This window comes from Parasteatoda tepidariorum, chromosome 7, assembly GCF_043381705.1.
Source record: "Parasteatoda tepidariorum isolate YZ-2023 chromosome 7, CAS_Ptep_4.0, whole genome shotgun sequence".
Lineage (NCBI taxonomy): Eukaryota > Metazoa > Arthropoda > Arachnida > Araneae > Theridiidae > Parasteatoda > Parasteatoda tepidariorum.
Genome location: NC_092210.1, coordinates 21,562,939 through 21,586,616, shown reverse-complemented (window position 1 = coordinate 21,586,616; position 23,678 = coordinate 21,562,939). Strand labels below are relative to the sequence as shown.

The 23,678-nt window shown below is 29.0% G+C and overlaps 1 long non-coding RNA gene across 1 annotated transcript in view; it reads right to left on the bottom strand.

Annotated features, from left to right (window-relative positions):
• Window positions 1–2,954: 2,954 nt before the first annotated feature.
• LOC139425994 (uncharacterized) overlaps window positions 2,955–23,678 on the bottom strand; it is a 194,048-nt gene continuing 173,324 nt past the window's right edge. The window contains exon 3 of the long non-coding RNA XR_011637224.1: window positions 2,955–3,728. This is a non-coding gene — a long non-coding RNA (uncharacterized lncRNA). The remainder of the gene's footprint in view (window positions 3,729–23,678) is intronic.

Sequence of the window (23,678 nt, the reverse complement as noted above, 5' to 3'; positions counted from 1 at the left end):
CGGGATTGAACATTAGTAATTGTAAACCTAAAAATTGCGTCGGCTGTTCTACGATGGTCAGAAAATTATTAAAAAAAAATATGAAAAAAGGAGCTAAGATAACAAAAATGTTATTTATTTTTCGAAACTGAAAAAAAAAATTAAAAAAATGGTGGATTTAAGCAACTAATGCATGTATTACAAAGGAATGAATATATTTTCAATTTAATATATTTTAAAACTTTTCCTATACATTTTAACTTAATAAATATTGTTATAACACTTAAAAAAATATTCGGTGGTGCAAAAATATCAATTGCGTTGCGTGAAAGCAAAACTCTATGTTCATTTCATGTTGTACTTGTAGCTTAATTAATACCATTTGTTTATTTTCAGGATTATTACACCAACATTAAATGAACGTGTAAATATTTCAAACACTTTATTTTATTTTTTTCAAATCCTTAAAAACGATTATCAAATTCTGTTTTAGTTTTTTTTATTTCCTTAGTTTGGTTCTCCTTTAAAGAAGTTATTTAAGAACGTAAAGTGTTTAGAATTAGTATTTTAACCTTAACACTCATAAATATGACTGATTTTAAAAAGCTTTGATGAAATTTCAAGTATCAATTTCTAAATTATCCTGCCGTTTCAGGTTTTATTACATCCACTAATTTAAGTCTACTTTTAACCCAGAAACAAATTCTCGTTTGGCGTCCTTAAACAAACGTATTTCCTCGCAGTATTTTTATATTTTATTTTTAATTAATTCATTATTATATAATGTATTATTATTTTTTTATAAAAAAATATTTTTAAGCATTTTTAATCTTTAATTATGAAAAAATGTAGAATGCACAAAAAAAAAGAAGAAAAAAACTGGACCACTTGGAATAACTTTTGATCTAATGATCGAATCTTTAAGTTTCAAGACTCATTCTTAATGGTCTGAGGGGTTGACTTCAAATATGCTATTTAGTTAGAGTAGACCACATTTTAAGTTATGAAATCAGACACAGAAACACACTTTCTCTGAATAAACATACCCTTTTTTAATGAGGAATTCACGTTTCCGACTGTTGAAATATAAGGGTTATCCATAATCTGGGAAATATGATCCCCATAATTTGATCAGGAAAGCTGTCCAAAGTTTGAACCCCTTACTTTTACTTTTTGCATATTTCGCCATATCTTGAGAACTTTTTCAGCGTTTTGAAAATTTTTTGCGCACAATTATAACATTCGTTTATCCGAAGAAAATTCCATGCAAAAAATAAATTTTAGCAAATATTTATTATTTTTTATTATTTTATTTAATAATAGTTGAAAAATTTTTGAATTGTAGGGTATACAATTTCTTACATCATTCAAAGAATATAATTTTACACACGGCAAAATACAAAAAATTGCAAGAAATTTGTTGAATAATTCCTGAGAAATCGAATTTTAAGGAACTCGTACATTTAAAGCCCAAATTTTTAGGAATTATTCATCCGGTTTCGCTGAAATATGTATTTTACCACGTAAAATTATCAAGTAAAATTACATAATTTAAAATGACGTAAAAATTTGTGTACCTTATAATTCAAAATTGTTTTGACTATTATTGAACAAAATAATAAAAAATAATAAATATTTACAGAAATTGCACGTAATTATCCTTGGATAAACGAATTTTATAATTGCATGTAAATATTTTTCAATTCACTTAAAAAGTTCTCTACCTATGGCAAAATATACAACCATTTCAATTTTCTTTAAGGTGTCCAAACTTTGGGCCACTATTCTATCCAAACTATAGGGACCATATTTCCCAGATTCCGGCTACCCCTTATATTTTGGGGGTCAGAAATCTGAATCCGTTGATGAAAAAGTACGCTTATTTAGAAAAAGTAAGTTTTGTGTCTGATTTCGTAACTTAAAATATCGTCTGCACTAACTGATTAACATATTTGGGGTCACTTTCTGGAACTATTAAGTTTGAGTCCTAATATATAATGAAAATCCGATCATTACATCAAAGGTTATTCATGGTAACCCGTCCTCTTTCGCTTAATATAGTGCGCAGAAAATAACTTTAAGTAAATATTTAATATTAAAAATAACTTCAAGCAAATATTTGAAATTTTATTTATTAATAATAAAAAAATTGAATTGTAAGGTATGCAATTTTTTAGATCATTTTAAAAAATATAATTTTGCATGGCAAAATACAAAATTTGAGTGAAATTGGTTGAAAAGTTGAACCTTAGAAATTGAGTTGCACTGAGAAATTGAACCTTAAAAAAGTCGTTACCATATCAAAAAATCTAATAAGTTGAAGAAAAAGGTATTTTTTATTTAGAGAAAGGGCGTTTTTGTGTTTAATTTCGTAATTTAAAATATCTTTTGCGCTAATTAATTATTATAACTAGTTAATTATAAGATTGATTTGTAGAATCTGAAGTTCCAATCATTAGATAAAAAGTTATTCAGGGTGGTCTGTTTCCCATTTTGAGCGGTACGTAGAGTTCAGAATATTACAAAATTATGGAACTGAAGTGATTGGATAAAATACCGGAACTTCGGGTGCATTATCCGGAAAATGCATTTTTTCTTTAAATATTATACCGCAAATTATACAGTGATTATATATTGTAAAAATTATATATATCAGATTTTTCTTGTTCCGAAACATGCTCCAATGGATTCGTAACATGTAAAAATGGATTTAATCGGATCTTGTTAGGGAATTAAAAGTATGCCAGTACTTTTGATCTGATTTTTTTCTGGACATTTGATCAAATTTGACCTGGAATTGTTTACTGTGTAAACAAATTTTATAGCTTATTAACTTTGAATTGAAATGTTTTGAGTAATTAATATAGCGTAAGAGAAATCTAAAATATTTTCATTTGTTGGAATCGAAACAATTATAATTATGAAGAAAGTGAAAAAACAATATAAAAAAATCTAAAATCTTGTTAATTGTTGGAACTGAAATGTTTGTAATTATGGATACAGCGTAAAGAAATTTAAAATCTTGCTATATGTTGCAACTGCCGTGGTGGCTCAGAGGATAGAGCGCTCGCTTCCCAATGAGGTAAACCGGGTTCAAATCCCAGCCATGGCTGAGATACCGCACAAGGCTTGCACCGACCATATTGCTGACGAAAAATATCCTCAGGGATAGACGAATTATGGTTTAGAGTCCCCTTGTCGCCAGGCTCATAGTGGGAGGTTTTCGTGATTTTCCTCTTCATATAACTCAAACGTGGTCATTTTCTTCAAAAAGGTCCTCCATGAAGGCAATTTTTTCCCATTACTTGATCCAATAGCTCCCTTGTCTTCTGGATTCGGTTCAAAATTTCAAGGCTCAGGGGTTGAATATTGGAATCGTAGATTCAAAATTAGGTAGGCTGTTCAACGATGGTAATAAAATGTTCCAACTGAAATGTTTGTAGTTATGAATACAGCTTAAAAACAGCGTAAAAAAATCTAAAATCTTGCTTAATGGAAATGTTTATGCTTATGAATACAGTGTAAAGAAATTTAAAATCTTCCCAAATATTGCAACTGAAAGGTTTTTAATTATGAATGCATCGTAAAAAATCAAAAATCTTCCTTCATTTTGAAATTGGAATGTTTGCAATTATGAATACGATGTAAATTTAAACATACCTGGCAGCTGCATTCCTTTAAGTCAGTTATGTTATCTCTTCACCCTTCAGTAGATATATAACTGTCTTGGAAGAACTTATCTTTAATATCTGAAATAAGAAAAATTCTAAGAATATTCATTTATTTTTAGAAATTTTATTCCATGAACTGTGCTATTTCCCTGGAAAGCCACAAAGAATTTCCCCCCATACTTCTCATCTTGTTTGTTAAGTCCTTAGGGATAAAAATGGACGAAAATTCAAGCTGTAATACTTTTTATGTTCTTAGATTCCTGAAAAATTCTTGGAAAAAAAAGAATGGCCAAAGATTGTTTCTGCATCGTAAATGAAAGAATTCAAACATTTTATATTATACATACAAAATTAGATACGCTAGACTTATCATTGTTTACTTATTTATTATACCATATATTTTTCTTAAAAAATGCTTAATGTTTAGATCAATATGAAAGTGAGAAACAATTCACCGTTAACTTTTTTGACAGTATCATGCAACATAAACGAGTCACTTACAGCTTTTGATTTAATTTAATTTATTTACTTGCTTTATAGGATTTATTTTTATGTTTAAGTAAGTACTGGCTTCCAAATATCAAAGTTTGCTGTTTTTGTTACACTTGCTTTTTATCTTTTTACACCACGCATAGTTTTCAAACTGTTTATTTTAATGCTTTGAGAAAGAAGTTGCTATTTAAACAAAACTAAATGAACATTATTTGATATTTCACAGCGAAGCAGATTAAATCCATCATCTAATTTTTATTTTTTTAGATTTTGGAGTAGTTGATTGAACTCTAACTAAATATATTAATTTTTTTTTCTTTTAATAATTTATTTATTTAATTAAAATACAATTTACATTTGCATTGTGAGTTAATCGAGTTTTGGAATAAAATAAGATATTCATTTATTTGTCTCAGAACAAGGTGCTATCCTCCCTTGCTTAATTTGACATTAAAAAATTAATTTTACATAAATATGGACAGAGTTTATAAAATCGAAGTTCATGAAAAATGTGCGTTAAATATATTATTTGAATTCATTTTGTTTTTTCAGTTTATACTTAACATGATAAATTGTGGTTTATTTTTTAAAATTATTAGAAATACGTTTCCTTTGTTTTTGAGTGTATTGAGTCATAATATCTTTGAATCTTGGATCATCATAATAAGGTGGTAAGTTGATAATTAATCGTAATTCTTAAATTTGATTCACTACTCTTTAGTTCAATGTTAACGGAAGCGTTGTTCAATTTAATATTTTATTAAAGTGTTAGAGCAAGTTTGTACCATAATATAGATTAAGGCACCGATAGGCCATTATCAAAGAGAAAATTTGAGGTCTAAGTTGTCTAATGGCAGCACGAACCCACAAGTCTTAAAAAGAGGTACTGCGCTGTAAAAAAATTCCGAATCAAATTACGGAAAAAAGTACCGGCATTCATGGTACCGGTACTCTTTACCATAAAATCCATTTTTACAGTTAAGTTTTGCAAAAAATCTGGTACCGTAATTTTTACAGTAATATTTTCCGTAAAATAACTGATTTATTGTAAGTAAATAAATATTAGTGTATAATACCGTAAAAATATATTTTACGCTAAAATGGATTTCATAGATGCTGCATCCAGGGTACCAATACTAATTACCGTAATTTGATCCAGAATTTTTTACAGAGTGATTTGAGTTTAGAGATAAGTTTTTATGTATTCATTCGGCTCTGAATACTTTTTAATTTGCTTTACCACTCGTCCACATCATGCCGAATATTATCTCAAGAGTGAAGGTCTCTGCCGAAAGGCTCTTACAGCCAGTCAGATCACTAGACTTGAATTCGACAGAGGGTGCTTAAATATACTTTAGCAGACAGGTTGCTGTTTTGTGTCTTTATGTTTGTTACATGAACTGGAATAGGGGATCTCAAGTTTTCGGTCCTTATTCCACCCTTCCCCTTAATTAGTGGGATAGAAAGTTAATATCAACAATAAGTTACAGTTAGAGATTAGCACATTACTTACTAAAATCCATTTTTGCAAGGATTTGAAGACAGTATTACAATTTTAAAAAACTGTAATGCTCATTTTCCCTGGGAAAAACCCTTTTCGATAATAAAAGTTTGCTTTATTTATAGTAAATCACGGGTTGTGTTTAGTTTTATCGAAATATCTACGTGGTAATTAAAAAACAAAATTTACCTTAGGTAGCTGAACTTAAATCATTGTTAATCAATAAGTAATGTTGTGTTGTTGTTGTCGTGTCTATGCATACAGTGCTAGTGCAAAGATTAGAGTCCTCCGAAAGTCTCGATAACAAGATTTGCAAGTTCTGGAGCCCGATGGCCATGGAGAACTTCGATGGGGGGGGTGTTCCAAGTTGAAAGAGGGAGCCGATAATGGCCTATCAGTCAAAAACATGGTCTGGAGTTAGTTGCAAATGAGGACAGTACTTGCAGATGGGATATGATTTTATATTGGGGCGTGAGATCTTCATACCTTTGAAATGTCTAGTACGTAGCCTAGCTATTGTAGAAGAGAGGTATCTTGGGCAGTTTAGATCGGGGATTGTTGCCTTGCTAAAAAGCTGGTAATCGATAAGTAATCATTCGGCTAACAGGCTACAAATTAAAAACGAGCATGCTTTTATATTTTCTTTATTTATTTTTAACAAATAAGAGCAATTCAATTATTTATTTTAAGCAATTAAGCAAATATAAGCAAATTAGCGCAATTCAATTCATTTCTAAACTTCAATTAATCATTCGACTAATAAGCTACAAATTAAAAACGCTTATTCTTTAATATTTCTTTTATTTGAAGCAAATTCACGCAACTTAAAAAAAAGTATTATATTAAAATTATCCTTTGCATTTTTAGCTAAGCTGACCAGCGTCCTCAAAAAATCGAAAAAAAATGGTAGTAAAATTTTTATACGAATAGTTTAACACTCTATGCCTTTTCTTTCCCATTTAAGACTCTTCGAACAGAAATCTTTCGCAGAGATTCTCTGAAAGACTAATTTCTTTAAAGCTAAAAAGATGATATTTTGAATGTTCTTTTTTAAAAAAATTTCTACTATTATTTTTAGTTTTCTGAGGATGCTAGTCACCTTGCTGTTCACAGATGTTAAAAATGTGTTCTCCACGAATAGCCTTGTTGCAGTAGTTGCATGCTTATTTAATCATTCTACGTTTCTTAGGTGAACAGAGAGTACAAAGTCTGCATTTGTTCGCTGCATTTATGATCATGTCTTTTGTGGGCTTTTCGATATTCAGAATGTTTTCAATATTTATTTTGATGGAGTGAAACATAACAATTATACAGCCATCTTCATCAGCTTCATTCAACTTATCAACAGCTTAACAACTCATTTTATTAAGTACGAAGGTACTATACAATGAGTGAGGAAGTATGAGCACAACGGGAACATCTCGAATTCACAAAACTTGCAGGGGTCGGTAGCCTATAAAACGAATATTTAATTATATAGGGTTAAATAATTGCACATTTCCTTCAGTTTTTTTGATTCTATGTTCATTCTTTCTTAAATAAAACTCAAAAAGGAAGAATTTTGCTTAAATTTTGAAGGACAATGTAATGTCCTTCAAAATGGATCTGGATGTTAACTGGATCTGATATAGCTCTGCATGAACATGTGCATCGTATTCAAAACCAAAAACCAATAATTTCAAGACATTATTATACACAATTCAAGATTTTAAAAAAATCACAAATGGAAAATTCGATTATTCGAATAGTTTAAACCAGCATTTTTTTAAAGAAGAATATGGGGCAAAAAAATGTTGGAATCGTTCGCTATATTTATTTTAAACTTTAAGATATTTAGATTATTTAAATTATTTTAACTATTGAGATCTTTTAAGATGTGTGCAAATATTAGGATAGTTAAAACGACTTGACACAGTTGAAAAAACTTTTAATTATATTGTATTGTCAAAGTTACTTTTTATCATGTAAGTTTTCGTTCAGTTAGTTAACAAGTTAGTTTAAAAACTATCTTTTTAGCCCTGAAAGTTATATCAATAACATAAAGCACCTTAAAGAGATTAAAATAAATAAATGAATATACAAAGTTTTCTAAAAAAATTTACAAAATTGCTCAGAAGTTCTTTATCGCCTTTATTGTTCTTTCAAAAGTAGGAAAAGAGTTTTACGAAAAAAAGGACAACATTAAACTGAGGAACAAAAATATTTTTTTAATGAATCTTACATATTTTATCGTTACATCTTAGTATTAGTCTTTATTATTTTATCACGGATAATGAATAACTTCTAATCGTCTCTGTTATGCATACCTAATTATTCTCATAGTGAGTAGTAGCATTGGTAAGTACTTTTTATGAATAAAAGCTGATTGCGGTACAGATCTGTTCAATGTCAGTATTATCTATACAGATGACACAGTAAAGACATGAAAATTATCTTATTTATCTAAGGTCTGTAGCAATTAGGATTAATTTTGTAGATAGTATCAAATTCTTTCGCAAAACTAGATACTCCTGTTCTACTTCAAAACCATTTTTTTAAGTCATAAAAATAATTGGTAATATACAATAATTGGTAATAAAGAATCAAACCATAAAAAATCAATATTTTTTATCAGCAAAAAAATTGCGATACCACTTAGAAAACTAAAAAAAATCTAATAAATGCTTATAAAGTTTTATACGATAGAATAAAAAGATTTCCTTTTCTGAAATATAAGAGTTTATTTTTGTGATTACGTTGAAGTTTCGGAAAAAAGAAAAAACTTACATTAAAAAACAATTATGAGTTTGATTTATTAAATTTATCAAAAACAAGGGACAATTGGTAAGGTCGCTCGGTAATCTGGTAAAATTATAGTACTGTATGGTAATGACATTTCTGGTAAAAAAATAAATCATAATTCTGCTAATAAAAACCAAAACATGCGGAATTTAAACTTTTTATTTGGTTCATATGTTAAAGGTTTACCAGAGATTTTGGTATTCAAAATTTTAGTTCTTATTACCATGCATTTAGTAAAAAACACAAAAATAAAAAGTATATTCAACCGAATAAATGATTTTCATGCTATGATCTAAGGCATAGGTTCCCAAAGTGGTCCAGGTGCACCCCCAGGGGTCCGTAGGAGACCACACGGGGGTCCACGTAGACGTGAAAAGAAAACAGTGGTTCACAAGTTGCAAATGGGGGTCCACGAAAAATTTTCTGGTTTTCATAATAAAGAACAAAACTTTTGGCTTGGATTTACCTTAAAAACTTTGCAAANTTAGTTTTACCAAAATCATTTCCAAAGTGCTTTGGCAAACATAGTAAATAGAACACGGTAAATTTTAACATATTTTGGTAGATTTTACTGTCCTTTTTTCAATGTGATCATTTGTAAATCTTAAGATTGTAACATTTTAAGTAAGAATTTAACCATGGAAGCATAAGCGAGATTTTATCTTACTAAACGTATTTTAAAAAGCATCATTTTTATCCTCTTATATGTTTATTAATATTTTAATATATAATAATTTTTTAAAAGTTATTGAAATACATAATTAAATATTTATAATGATTTTTCCCTAACTGAAACAAAAAGAAAAAAAAACTTATAAACAATTGCATCCGATTCTATTCACAAATCATCTCCGTTGCCAAGGCAACAGTATCCGAGACAGGAAACAACAATCTACTAATAATGATTCTTTTCTTACGATAATTTAAAAGGCTCCCTGTATCCATGACAGAAAGTCATCCTGTTTAATTCCCTTGAGAACTGTTCAAATGTAAGATGGAGGCCAAGAATAAAATATTTCATCAATCGGTTTATTTATTAGGAAGCTATTTTTCTATCCTTTCCCCACAGTTAAAAGGATTTGAAGAGGTGATCAATCTCGATATGAATATAATGACAGTGGTAATCATAATTTGTGTTTATAGGATAGAAAAGAAAGATAGCGATGAAAAAAAATGCAAAAATCGAAAGATTAGATAGTTTATGATATACATAAGTGACGGGATAGCCTAATTGATAGGACGTTGGACCCATGTCCAAGTAGTCGTGAATTCGATCTCAGCCTGACGAAGATGCTCCAGGCAGTAAATGGTGACTGATGCACGTTAAATCAGTTGGATCACGAAGTCCTCTAAGTTCCTATAACAAATTATGATTATAGGGGTACTGAATTGGAGATTGATCGTTTTCTGATTCAGGTCAAAATTAGGATCTGCGAAAAATGAATGGATGTATGAATGGGTCAGACCTTTAAAAACGAATTGTGACATGCATGCGTGGCTGAAGACGTACTCTTGGCCATGGATGGTGCCACTGAGATACATGAAACGCACCATCTGTCTTAAATTGCCTTGATTTCAACAGCAACATAATTTACATGATGTTTGTTGCACACTGTTAGAAAATTTTGATATCATTTTGCAGTGGACAAAAGAAAAAACTGACCACCCTGTATTACTTTTGATGTAATGATCGGACCTTCACGTTGGTTCGAGGGGGTTACCTCAAATATGCTAATGAATATATGCCTACGATATTTAATGATACGTAATCACACACAAAAACGTACTTCTTTTAAATTAACAAACCTTTTTTTCCGACGGATTCGGATTTTTGACCAGCAAAACATAACCTAGGGCTCGAAAAATAGCCCGTCCGCCCGTCCTCGGCGGTCAAAAATTCCCCGCGGACAACAAATTTCTCGAATCCAACGTCCGCGCGGACGGCCATTTTCCCGTTAATGTTCGTGATATATTTTCAATTTTTGTTATCTTACAAGAGTCTAGCTCCTCACTTCTAAAATCTCGAAATACAGCAACATACTGCGCATGGTGGAATTGATGTTTTCTCTGTCTGGGAGTATTGCAGCGGTTGAAAGGGGCTTTTCAGCAATGAACTTACAAAAAAAAAAACACATTACGTACTGGTCTTAACCGGTTAACGTCCAGCGTCATATATTTAGGACAGTTCCTTTTTTCAAAGACATTCATTGTGGTGTGAAACTTTTTTCAGTATTTTCATTTATCTGGGGGAATTAAAGGATTCTCAAATACCACAATGATTTAGTTATTTTTGATTAGATCTAGAATTATAAGGAGCAAGTACTTTTTGATCTACCAAAGACTCTTAGAATGCCCTAACAGTAGAAAAACCAATTAATTTCGATAATATATTATACCACCTTTTCCCTAAAACCACTTCTCGTATCATTTCAATATTTAAAGTCGGGACAAAACAGGTTAAACAAGAAGCGTCAACCGCAATTATGAACATCTACCTAAATGAAAAACCTCCTTCAGATTTCTGCGCTGAAACCTCTGTAAATCATTGGCTTGATTGTGGAACTGGCAAACGTTGTATTTGATTCATTTAAAAAACGCAGTACCATCGGATAAATTGACATGATAATTGACAGATAACTTGAACTTTGTTATTTAAATTATTTCATTAAAGAAATAAATTATTTCAATAAAGAAATACTAGGTTTTACTATTAGTAACCTAGTATTTCTTTTATTACCGTATAATGTTATCCTAGTATTTGTAATCCTAGTAACTACTAATTCATTGTGCAATTTATATAATTGTTAGTAATAATTAAGAGAAAATTATGTTTTTATTTATTTAGAAGCGACGGGTTAGTTTCAAAGGAGGACTGGTACATTATTGGACACGCCGTCCTCGGGGACGGGTAAAATTTCTAATTTTTTCGAGCCCTGGGGTAACCGCAAAATGGGAAAAACGATCCCCACAGTTCGGTCATGAGTACGATCCAAAGTCACGATTGCTTGGTCAGGAGAATGGTTCCAAGTTCGGACTTCATAATGTTAACCTTATTTTTACCTATTTCACTATATCTCGGGAACTTTTTAAGTGAATTTAAAAAATTTTGCACACAATTATAAAATCTGTTTACGCAAAGATAATTCCAAGCAAAAAGTAACTTTTTTTAAAAAATTATTTATTTATTTTTAACTATTTATTTATTTTTAATATTTTATTTAATAATGGTAGAAAAATTTTGAATTGTAAGATGTAGAATTTTTTTACATCACTTGATCAAATGTAATTTACTTTTAAAAATACAAAATTTGAGCGAAACCAAATAGTTTCTGAGAAATCAAATTTTAAAAAAAGTTTGTTTATTTTCTCATTTACACTTATATCATTCATATTTACTTAATTTGGTACCAGGGAAGTTGAGACGCATAATCGTACAAATGCATTCCTACCTAAACTAGATTAATCAATATTATGGTTTGAATTGAATGGAGACACGATTAAATTTCACATCTTATTAAGGTTAGAGCAATTTTGAATGAGAAAGTATTAGATTTGATAAATTGAGTAAATGCTGCCATCAAATGCACACTATTTGTGAAATAACTAAAATCAAGTAGAAGTTGATAAAATTTTTAAAAAAAGAGTCTAGTATTTTAATTTACAGAAATTAAATAAGCTATCTTCTTCCAGTTCTTCTTACACAATCATTTTCTTTAATTACGATGTGGTTTACTATATTGACATTTTTTTAATTATAGTAATACTCTTGATCTCTGAGTTTGCCAAGAGCCATTTTGATAATTTCTACTGCTTGAAGATTTCCTTTTAAAACTGTTTTTTAAACTTTCACTGTAATTCAATATAATTTAGAGCTGGCATGCAAATCCACCCAACCCTCCGAGAAAATAATCTCTCTTCTCATTTGTTACATGACACTTCATCAGCCCAGGAATCATTAAGAATCTTCAAAAGCGGTAATTATAAGTTCGGTAATTCATTCGCTAAAATAATAATCAACTTGAGCAAAATATCGCCAAGACTCTTCAGGGGATTTTACATGCCGATAAAAACGCTACGACGCTTAGATTTCGTTTTAATTTACATTAAGTTTATTTCGATTCAGAATCAATTCTTTTACGAAGTCGTGATTATTCGCCTCCTTATGTCTTTTTCTCGCCAACATATTTGAAATTTCTGGCGGCACTTACTGTGAATAGATTAACCGGTCTTTCTTTTCTGGAAATTGTGCAATCTCTGTTAGACGATTGAAATTTATGTGACACAATTACGTTTAATCTTTGTTATTTTAGAATAATTGCGTTATTTTTATTATTATTATTATTTTTAAATTTTATTTTATAAACGTCTTTGAACACCCGACTCAATTTTAAGTTTTCGAATACCATACACGTACAACTACATAGCCTTGTGATTTTGAACCCAATTCAGAAGACAAGGAATCTCCTGGATCTAGTATTGGGAGAAATCTTGCCTTCGTGGAGGACTTTTTGATGGAACTAATCCATATTCGCGTTACATGGAGAGAAAAACCACGAAAACCTCCCACGATTACCCTGACTCAAACCAATGATACGTCAGCACTGTCTCCGGTGCGAGCCGGGTTATTCGTTTAATTGCAATCGTTTTTTAAAGGAGAAAATTCTGAGTAACAATTTAAAAACAAAACAAAAACCGTATTGTTATTCCTTGCAGACTTGACTACAGCTTCTCTCAGATGTGAAGCAAATAAGTTAATAACTCGGCTAATTTTTCGTATGCTTAGGAATGCGTCAAGCATTATAAAATAAAATTAATGCTGAAGGAAACTATCCAGGATTGAGTAATTTTAAAATAAACTTATTTTGACTGGTATAATAGTGAATAATTAATTTAAGAGTGTGGGCTTTTATAATGAGAAAAATTCAAAATCGAATCTGTTTCTTATTTAATTTTTCTCACACAATTCAGTTAGGGGTTTTAAATTTCAGGTTTAAACGAGTGTTAAAAATTCTATTTTTGCACAGTTAATTGATAAAATAATTATTTAAAAAAAAGAAAAAAAAACTAGGCATTAAATCGATCAATTACTTTTTATTAATCTCGATCAAGTACTTTTCAGTTAATAATTAATTATTTTTATTATTTTTTACTTTACATATTTTCCTTCTTTATTTTTCATTTTAACTTACTTTATTTTTTATTTTGACTTATTTTATTAATCTTACATAATTTTGATTATTATATCAAATTATTTTTACTTATTTAAAAATATCTGGACAAATACAGCAGTTTGAGCAGAAATAATGTAACAAAAACCAATTTGTTGTTTCTGTAATCGTTTTCTAAAGGAGAAAATGATGAGTAACAATTTAAAACAAAAAACTCGTATTGTGATTCCTTACAGATCTGACCACAGCACCTCTCAGATGTGAAGCAGGTACGTTAATAGCTCCGCTAATTTTTCGTTTGCGTATGAACAAGTCAAGCCTTTTAAAATGAAATTAATGGAAAAAAATTATCCACGATTGAGCATTTTTGAAACAAACATATTTCGACTGGTATATTTAGTGAATATTTAATTCAAAAGTGCTGCCTTTTATAATGAGGCAAAAATTCAGAATTGAATATGTTTCTACGATTATTTAATTTTTCTCCCGCAATTCAATTGGGCGTTTTAATTTTCAACTGTAAACGAGTCTTAAAAACTCTATTCTTGCACAGATAATTAATAAATTAATTATTTAAAAGAAACAGTATTGAGTATTGAAAAAACTATACCCTTTTTGCATGTAAAAAAATATAAATACAAATTATATACTCATTATATATTATATTAAATTTCGAATATATATATTAAATATATTTGTTAAATTATGATTTAAAAATTTCATAGAAATTTCCTTGAAAAATATTTAGGCTGCAAGAATATTCAAAAATGGAATTGTCATAAAACAAGACCTTATTTTTAAATAATACATTGAAGAAAGACAGCTGTGCATTTTAAACTCATCTTTTGATTCAAAGCACAGATAATCCTAACAAAGTAGCCCGGGCCCAGCATAGTGGATAGAGCATGCTCTTCGTGTCTTCAGCATTCCTGGTTCGACTCCCAAGTGTGGAGGTAGGTCCTTTCTGTATTTGTGTTATTTCATTGTGTTATAAATGTATGTATATATATGTGTATAGGTTAGTGACGTTTCCGTAAAAACCGCATCGTCCGCTTCCGCAAATCGTATATGAGCGTTATCGCGCGCTGAAAAAAATGGTGTGTGTGTTGTGGGTAGCAATGAGAAGTTACCCACACATGCGCATCCATTTTTTAAAACTTTTTGGAAAAATAGAGCATTTATTTTAATAAACAATTTTAAGGGAATAAAAACTTTGAAAAAATGATTCAATGAAATGATGAAATTTTTTTTAAATGCGGGAATAAAAAAAAGTCGAGAAATTTATTTTTTCCAATTACTTTATTCACTTTATAGGGTAATTCATAACCATTCATTTTTTCAGTGTGTTTGCTTTCACAAATCAAGACAAGATAAAAGTTTCAAAGTTTGTTTGCTAAAAAAGAAATGTGAAAACTGATTATAAAAAAAATGAAGAGTAACTTACTTATTGCTATAAAAGCAAATGATTTTTCCAGAAAAGTGCCCTTCTTTTATAAAAACGCGCATAAGTTTTTTTCTTCTTTCTTTTTTTTCTTCCTTTTACATGTTTTTTACATAAAAACTAAGTTTTTAAATGTATGGTTAGCTTTTTTCACAATTACGAGGTTTACAATTAAACCATGATTTTCTATGATATTTCTGGGTCAATTTCTTTTTGTTTAATAATTTATTTATTTTTTATTTGAACTTATTTTACTAATTGTTTTGCATTTTTATTTATTATATTAATTTTGCAGAGCACTTTTATTAAAGATGAGATCATCTAGTTGGAGCAGAATATCAGGCTATAGTTCAATACATTTTTGATAAAGCATGTTCTTAGCTGTGGTTTGAAAATCTGTAATATCTACTATGTTACAAGGGGATATGATGAGTTGTTTATCATATTCTATACAATGTCTGGAACTAAGAGAAGAAACATAAAATGATTAACAACATCGCTCATTGCTTACGCATTCAATACAATAACAAGTGACAAAATAGAAAATAAATATTTAATACTTTTAAGTAGTAGGATTATAATTACTTTCTATTTGTTGCAGCACGTAGATATATGATTAAATTTGTTTTCTTTAATGAGAAAGAACATAAGTGTTTAAGTAATCACAATGATGTAGGGTTAATCAGGATAATCACCCGGTAGTTATGTGATAGCTATTGCACGGTATTTCCTATACTGATGTTTTTCTTCTAAAGATTTACTAACAGAAACTAAATGAGTTAGTAGACGTAAAGTTTGTGCTTCATTAAAAAAATAATTTATTGATTAAAGAAAAGGAGTATTCTTCTTTGATATATAAAGAGAGAAAAATAACAATCGGGTAAAATTCCTGTTCTGTAAGGTAGTGACATTTTTAGTAGAAAAAACTAATTAATAATTCTGGTCAGTAAAACAAAAATATGCAGTATTTAAAAATTTTATTCGGTAATTTTTCCACTCATATGGTTCACTTTTTTTGAAAATTCTGCAATTCAAAATTACAACATATTTAGAGAAAGTTCAAGACTAAGAAGTAAATTTAACTAAATTAATGTATTTTATACCATGCTTTAATGCATCATGATAAAATTATCTAATTTTACCACATTTACCAAATGTTATGCTTTTAATATGGAATGCTTAGGTGTTACTTACGATGCCTAGGTAAAGCATTTTCGTATAATAAGTCTCAAGTTTTTTTACTTTTCTTAAGGTCCCAGGTATTTTGTATAATGGTACACTCAAACAAATAATTGGAAAATTTACAGGAAAAAAAAGCATATTTTTGACAGAAAAAGACTGTTTAAAGATAAATACAGATTTTTTTTTCTGTTTTTAATCGCTTCCCGTAGCGCTGCAAAAAATACCTGTTTCCCAACAGGCTTTCCCTGTATATTTGATGGTTTAAAGATGATTTACACAAAACAGTTTTTAGTTGTTTTTCACTCTAATCATAAGCGGATTAAGATTGTCAGTTCAAATTCCAGATTTTGCGATGCAGTTTCACTTATCCTGAGATTACTTTCTAAAATTTCAAACTATTTCACAATTATTTTCTATATTTACTCTTACTTTGCAACAATTATTTTATTATTTTGAACATCGTATAGATAAAATTGCGATTCGACTTTATTGTTTAATTAATACACCTCCTGATTATTTGTCTTTAAATAATATTTTTTTAAAAATTTACTTAGCCAGAGATTTTTATACAGGAGGGCTTCTGTTTTAAATGCTTTAACACATAAATTTGATTTTAATAATTAAAACTTCTAAAGCAGTTTATGATTTTTCGTCATAACCAAACACTAGTACTACCGGGGCTCAAGGTGTAGAGTGCTTGCCTCCCAATTTGAGTGACCCCAGTTTGAATCCTGGCGTCGACTATCGATACAAATTTTGCTCTCGGTTCGCACCAATCATAATGCCGATATAGTTATTTAATAGAGTTTTTTTAAACTGAGGAATTTTTTAAAATAACAGAACTCGTTTGTTAAGATAGCAGTACTTATCTGCTTAAAAAACAGTCATCTGTTTTTAAATGTCGTTTTATTTTGGAACGGTAAACGGTTTTATGCAACTTGACTGTTTTTTTCCTTTTCTGAAAATTTAACAGATTGTATTGCAGAGTAGTGTTTCATATATTGCACGCAACACTTAAATTGAATTGAAACTGTAAACTATGAATAATATTTCTATAATATTAAAATATCGTATAAAATTTCAATAATTTTCTTTGGAATACGAATTGCATACTTTATAAAATAAGGCCTTTTTATAGAATCTAAATCTTCCATCATACAACTAGCCTTTTAAATTATTATCAAATATAATATAAAAGACATTTATACCTGAAGAATTATATAAAGTACAATACACTTGATATGAAAGCGTTTACGTTTTCAAGTATTAGAAATACAGTCATTTATTAAGTAGATTTGTTAGCAAATTTCAAACTCACGCTTTTCATTTGGTATCGGTTCCCAGTCGGGATTATAAGATATGGTATAACTTACGATTGAAGTTAAGGGACGATCGAAGTCAGAACTCTCTCTATTTAGAATTATGTGTGTGTTGTATAATAATTCAAACAGGAAGCTAAAGAGATTCCACGACTGGATGATTAATCACGTTTATTTGAAATAACTTATTCACGATTGTAATAATAAAGCTGTTTTCCAACTGAGTCTGTGTTTCTTAAAAGGTAAAATTCATTCAGCATGTCTCCAAATGCAACCAATACTATGTGTTTATTAACAGTCAAAACTATGTCTTTATTAACAATCAATACTATGTATTTATTAGCAATGAAAACTATGTCTTTATTAACAATCAATACTATGCATTGATTACTAAACGATCAATACTATGTATTTGTTAACAATCAATACTATGTATTTATGAGCAATGAAAACTATGTCTTTATTAACAATCAATAATATGTATTTATTAAAAATCAATACTATGTATTGATAACTAAGTAATCATTACTATGTATTGATAACTAAACAATCAATACTATGTATTGATTTCTTAGAATTGTTGAATGATCTGTATTCACCGTCCTTAATATTCCAGATTGCTGTGTAAGGATGATTTTAGCGTTAGCAACAACCTTTATCACAAAGCCTAACAAGGTTTATAAATGATTAGCAAATAAACCATGCAAGCTTGATAAAATGTTAAATTTAACTTACCTATAACGATTACACTCGTTATGAGGTTTACATTAAGCTTGCATAAATAACCCTTTTCTATCCAGATTAAATCTGCCTTTACAAAACAAGGCTAGAAAAACTTCACAATATCGCGTAGAAAGCTTTTTCAAACCGAGGATAAATTCACCTACTCAAGGTTTATTTTATATTTTATGACCATCACTGAAACTAAGTTTATTTAACGGTTTTGCGCACAACTTTAAAAGTGTAGGGTCGTTTTTTGTTTCAACACAAACAAAATATTGCATTTGAAAGTCAGGACAAAGCTAGAGTTGAAAACACATTTAGTAAAAAAATACAAAACCATGCGCCATGCTCCAATGTATCATAATAAAATTACCAAACTTTACTACTTTTATCAAATTTTAACACATACTATAAAGCAGTGTTTTATCGTCATTTTACAAACACTATTCCTAAAGCGCTTTGGTAAAAATTCCGGAGCGTTTTGGTGTTTACATAAACCAGAAAAACGGAAAATTTTAAATTCTGGTTGTTTTGACCTTATTTTTCCCCCTCCGTTTACAGTTATTTATTTTTCAAATCCAATTAATTTTCCATTTAGCTACGATTAACTAGTTAATAAAGTGTTCTTACATAAAAATATAATAATTATATATTTACAAACTTTATTTTCTGGAAATTGCGCAATCTGCTAAACGATTGAAATTTATATGATACAATTACATTTAATCTTTGTTATTTTAGAATCATTGTGTTATTTTTATTATTATTTTTCTTTAATTTTATTTTATAAACGTCTTTGAACACCCGTATTAGTTTTAAAATTCCGAATACCATACGTGTACAACTGCATAGCCTTGTAATTTTGAACTCAATTCAGAAGACAAGGGATCTCCTGGATCTAGTATTTGGAGAAATCTTGCCTTTGTGAAGGACTTTTTAATGGAACCAATCCGCATTTACGTTACATTTAGAGGAAAACCACGAAAACCTCCCACAATTACCATGACAGCAAGCGAACTCTAACCAATGATACGTTAATAATTTTTCAAATCCAATTACTGTCCGTTTCGCTACGATTAACTAGTTAAGTGCTCTTTTTTTTAGAAAAAAATATCGTCCTTTAAAGAAAAAACAAGTCACAAACAGGAATGAGAGGATCTCGTTAGAAAAATTTTGTATATTGCGTTTCAACAAAATATATAATTTAAAAATTCTCCTATCAGATTTACCGCTCGCTTTGAACTTTTCATCTATATGCACATAAAAACCTCTGGAACGGAAGATTTCACAAGCTTGTGAATCTTTTTCTCTACACATAAAAATAGCTCACATAAAATGCAGTTTTGAATTTTTCTTGGAAAATATATCGTTTTTCCTCATGGTTGAGTTCTCTTTCTCTCTTATCTTTAAAACACTCCTTTCTAAATCCTTTTCTTTCTTATTCGCTGCTTTTGTCTCTGCACAATGGAATGAATGTAGCATTAAACCTTCCTCCTTGAAATAATGTTAGTAATAAGTATCCTTTTACACAAAGAAGGTAGTTATTATCGGTTATTGTTGCTCGTTGATTAATGCTAACTGAAGAGTTAAGCGAAAGAAGACACTAAGTAACACATCAGCTTTAGAAATTTTGACAGTTACTTTTAAATCACCAACCTGTCCACCTTTGAAACATCGTTGTTAACAGAATTTGAAGAGAAAAATAATGGTGCATATTTATTTCAGATCAAAATAAGTTTATTTAAGCATAAGATTTAACGTAGTATGTAACCTGCCTCGAAAAGGAAACTTAAAAACATATGATTTTCAAGTTTTTGATTTTTAAAAGAAAATTGAATATCAGTAAATTTAAAATTGAGTTCAAATATTTCCATTGATTGCAAAACTATTCAACACTGCTCTTCCTTAACTGATCTCAACTTCTGGGAATCATTTCATATTATCAAAGATTCTAATAAATCAGATAATGATCTGTATACCATTCTTTTCTAATATTTAGAACTCTATTTAATTCAATTTCTACATCATGCGTACTCAGCTGTCTCTTCTAATTCATCCTCCTCTCCATACATCTGTTATTTCCCTCTTACTTATTATCTTGTTAAAGCTTCTTCTTCCTCTGTTGGTTAAACTTTTGCCAGGTTTCGGCTTGTTTGTCTCGAGTATTCTTCGGTCATTCTGTGTTTCAAGACTGAGGAAGATTATTGTTTATGGAACCAAATTTATAGTATGTCTACTTTTTTGACATTATGTTAACGTTGTTAGCGTTGTTAAGCTGTATTAATTATTTTGAGTTTCAATTCTCATTTTTATATCTTATTTCGTTTCGTACTGCGTGATAACAAAGTTTAATTGCTATGTTCGTTTATTTTTATGTACTGCTAATAGTATACAACAACATATAATTTTGAGTGTCATATTATATATCACTGAACGAAAGTTTACAATAAAATAAGTCACTTCCCACAGAAATTTTTTAAAAAATTACTTTTTACTTTAGTGTTTGTATTTTTATATATGTAATTTAATTCACTATAGCTTGATATAATATCTCAAAAAATAACACGGAATTTTATATTTTATAAACATCTCCAATGGAACAAGAAATATATTTTCAATAATCAAAATACATTTTTACAGGTTAAATTTAGCCTGCAAAAACAGAAAATGCTGAGCTAATGACAAAACGTAAAATTTAAGGGAATCTTTGATATTTTCGTTTCAAGTATTAATTAGGTGATATTTATAAAAGCAACTATTCACGCAATGTAATAAATTCTAGTTTCTCTTAGAATTTGCTCCCATTAAAATTCGGTGTTTATAGAAAATCAGGGTATAATTCAATAAATAATGGAAGTTGATACAATTTATTTACCTAACTTTTCTTACAATCTTTATGCAAGAATTTATACAAGGGATTTTAAACTTAGAAAAAGAAAAAAAAATATGCAAAATTCTCATTTTTTGGAAGAAAACTTTAAAAAGGTGTGAAGTCTATGCCTTTGATTAAATTTTTAAACGTCAAACATCATAAGATTTTTTTGGATAAACTTTGGCAGATTTTTTTGTTATAATTGATGCGTTTTACAATTTACGCAATATTACTGAATTAGAACGCTTAGATGCTTTATCTTTCTACTTTAAGATGTCTACTTTTTACGCACATTTTTAATTAAAAAAATTTTTAAAAAAATGCACATGTTTGTATCGAAAGTAAAATAAACTTATATATATATATACTGTAAAAAAATAAGCGTTTTTGTCGGAATTTTCCAATATATTTAACGGTTTAATGCTGTACTGTGGACAAAACAGATTTTCTCAGTTTTTCATCTTAATTACAAACAGGTTAAAACTGTCAGTTGAAATTCTAGTTTCTGTATTGCAGTTTTGCGTCCTTAATATAACTTTACCTTTTCATAAATTATTTTGCGATTATTTCATAAACTTGCTTTTACTTTTTAGCAATTACTTTATGGTTTAAACAGCGTGCAAGTGAAGCAACGATTCGACTTTATTGTTAAATTTATACAATATTGAAGCGAAATTATACAGTCGGACTTCTATTTCACGAACTTCCATTTTGCGAATTTCTCTATTTTGCGATATTTTTCGAGGAACCAAGAACATTTTAGAAATTTCTTCGTAAAATAACTTCCAAATAGCAAAGTGAATTTTCCATTTAACGAACTTTTCTTTGAGATCCACTTTCCCGATTTTCCAAAATATTTCAGAACATTTCAAACTTGTTAACGCATTTTATGGGGGAAATGACCTTGAATTTATTTTCGAAGCCACTTAACTTTAAAAGAAAGCAGTGAAATCTTTTTCCCTTTTTGTTTGCATTTCAAAGGAAACACTCAGTTAAAACTAACGAATTTTATCAGTAGTAATTAAACTTATGACTTTTATAATAAATGCAGATATAATTTTAAACATAAATTTAGCTTTTTTAGTGGAAAATGTATGTAGCATGATAATGTAACACTGGATAATGTTTTGCTCTATTCTGGCTTTCCATGCAGATTCTTTTGTGGCTAAGATAGATAAAATAAATAGTTGATTTTAGTTTACAAGATAAAGGTGTATCAATTCTTTTTTTAATTATATCTAGTGTTTATGAATTTAAAACCTGTTTTGTATTGTGAAGTATTTCAAAAGATGATTTCCATTTAACGAATTTTCCACACAGCGAACTTATTATCGAGATTTAGCGACTTCGTTAAATAGAGGTCCGACTGTATATATATATAGATTTAGTGAATGAAACAATCAACTCTCTTCCNCAACAAGAACATTGTTACGTATATCGGATGAGTGCCAAGATGTAATACGAAAATCAAATATATATATATATATATATATATATATATACAAAATTGAACCATCACAGTTTCTTCCTAATGAAGCACTTGAGCCACAAGGGCAGATCGTATGCTTTCCAATGAAATCACCTTGGTTGACTGATTGATACAAATTCTGCGATATAAAATATTCACATCTGGTACTAGTACAGATTTACTTCGTCACTTTCACAGAGAAAACCTGTTCCCATATGATAAAAGTATGTTGAGACTTCAAATTTATTTTTGTTAAAAAAAACTTGCTTTGTTAAGGTAAACTTACTTTGTAAAGCTTGATGGCAGATTTTCTTCATAATTTCTTTGGAAAAGACTTGTTTTTGTACGTTAAAAGTCAGTTGAGACCAAGGCGTTAATTTTATGATTTTTAAAAAATGGCTTTTCGTAAATTTCATCGTTTAAATCAATCCAGCTGTATGTTATAAACATAAATTTTACGGGATTTTTTTGCAGTGCGTAAAAAATATGTCTTATTTTTGCTATTGTGATTGACGAATAAAGCTATAAAAGCTTTAATTGAAAAATAAATAAAACAAATATAATATAGTTTTGAAAAGTTTGCAAAAAACCTCGTCGAAAGGTTACCTTTACATTTAAAATGAAACTGTTTTCTAGTAAATTATGTTGAGTTAAGAAATAAGTTTTATTTCGCAATTTATGCTTTTTATTTATGATAGATACTGATAAATACAGTGAGATATATATTAGATTACTTGATCCATAAGCATAATTGAATGCAAGTGATCCATCAAAAAACTATCAGGAAAGGAGATTTTTTTTCTTTAAAAAAAGCATAAATAGAACTTCTTCAGCAGTGAAGGAAGAAAAATGCAAGCAATTCACATATTTTTCGATGAAAAAATATAAAAGAAAAGTGAAATGCGATAAGGCTTTTAAAATATAGTTTCACTTTCAAACTATTTTCTTGAAAATTTTTCATCCAATCTTAATGCGACTGAGAAAATCAAAAACCTCTTACTTTGATTTCTAAAACTGATTGTGACTATAAAATGAAAATATTTACTTAAAATTTTTTACATAATAAAAAAAAGTAACATAT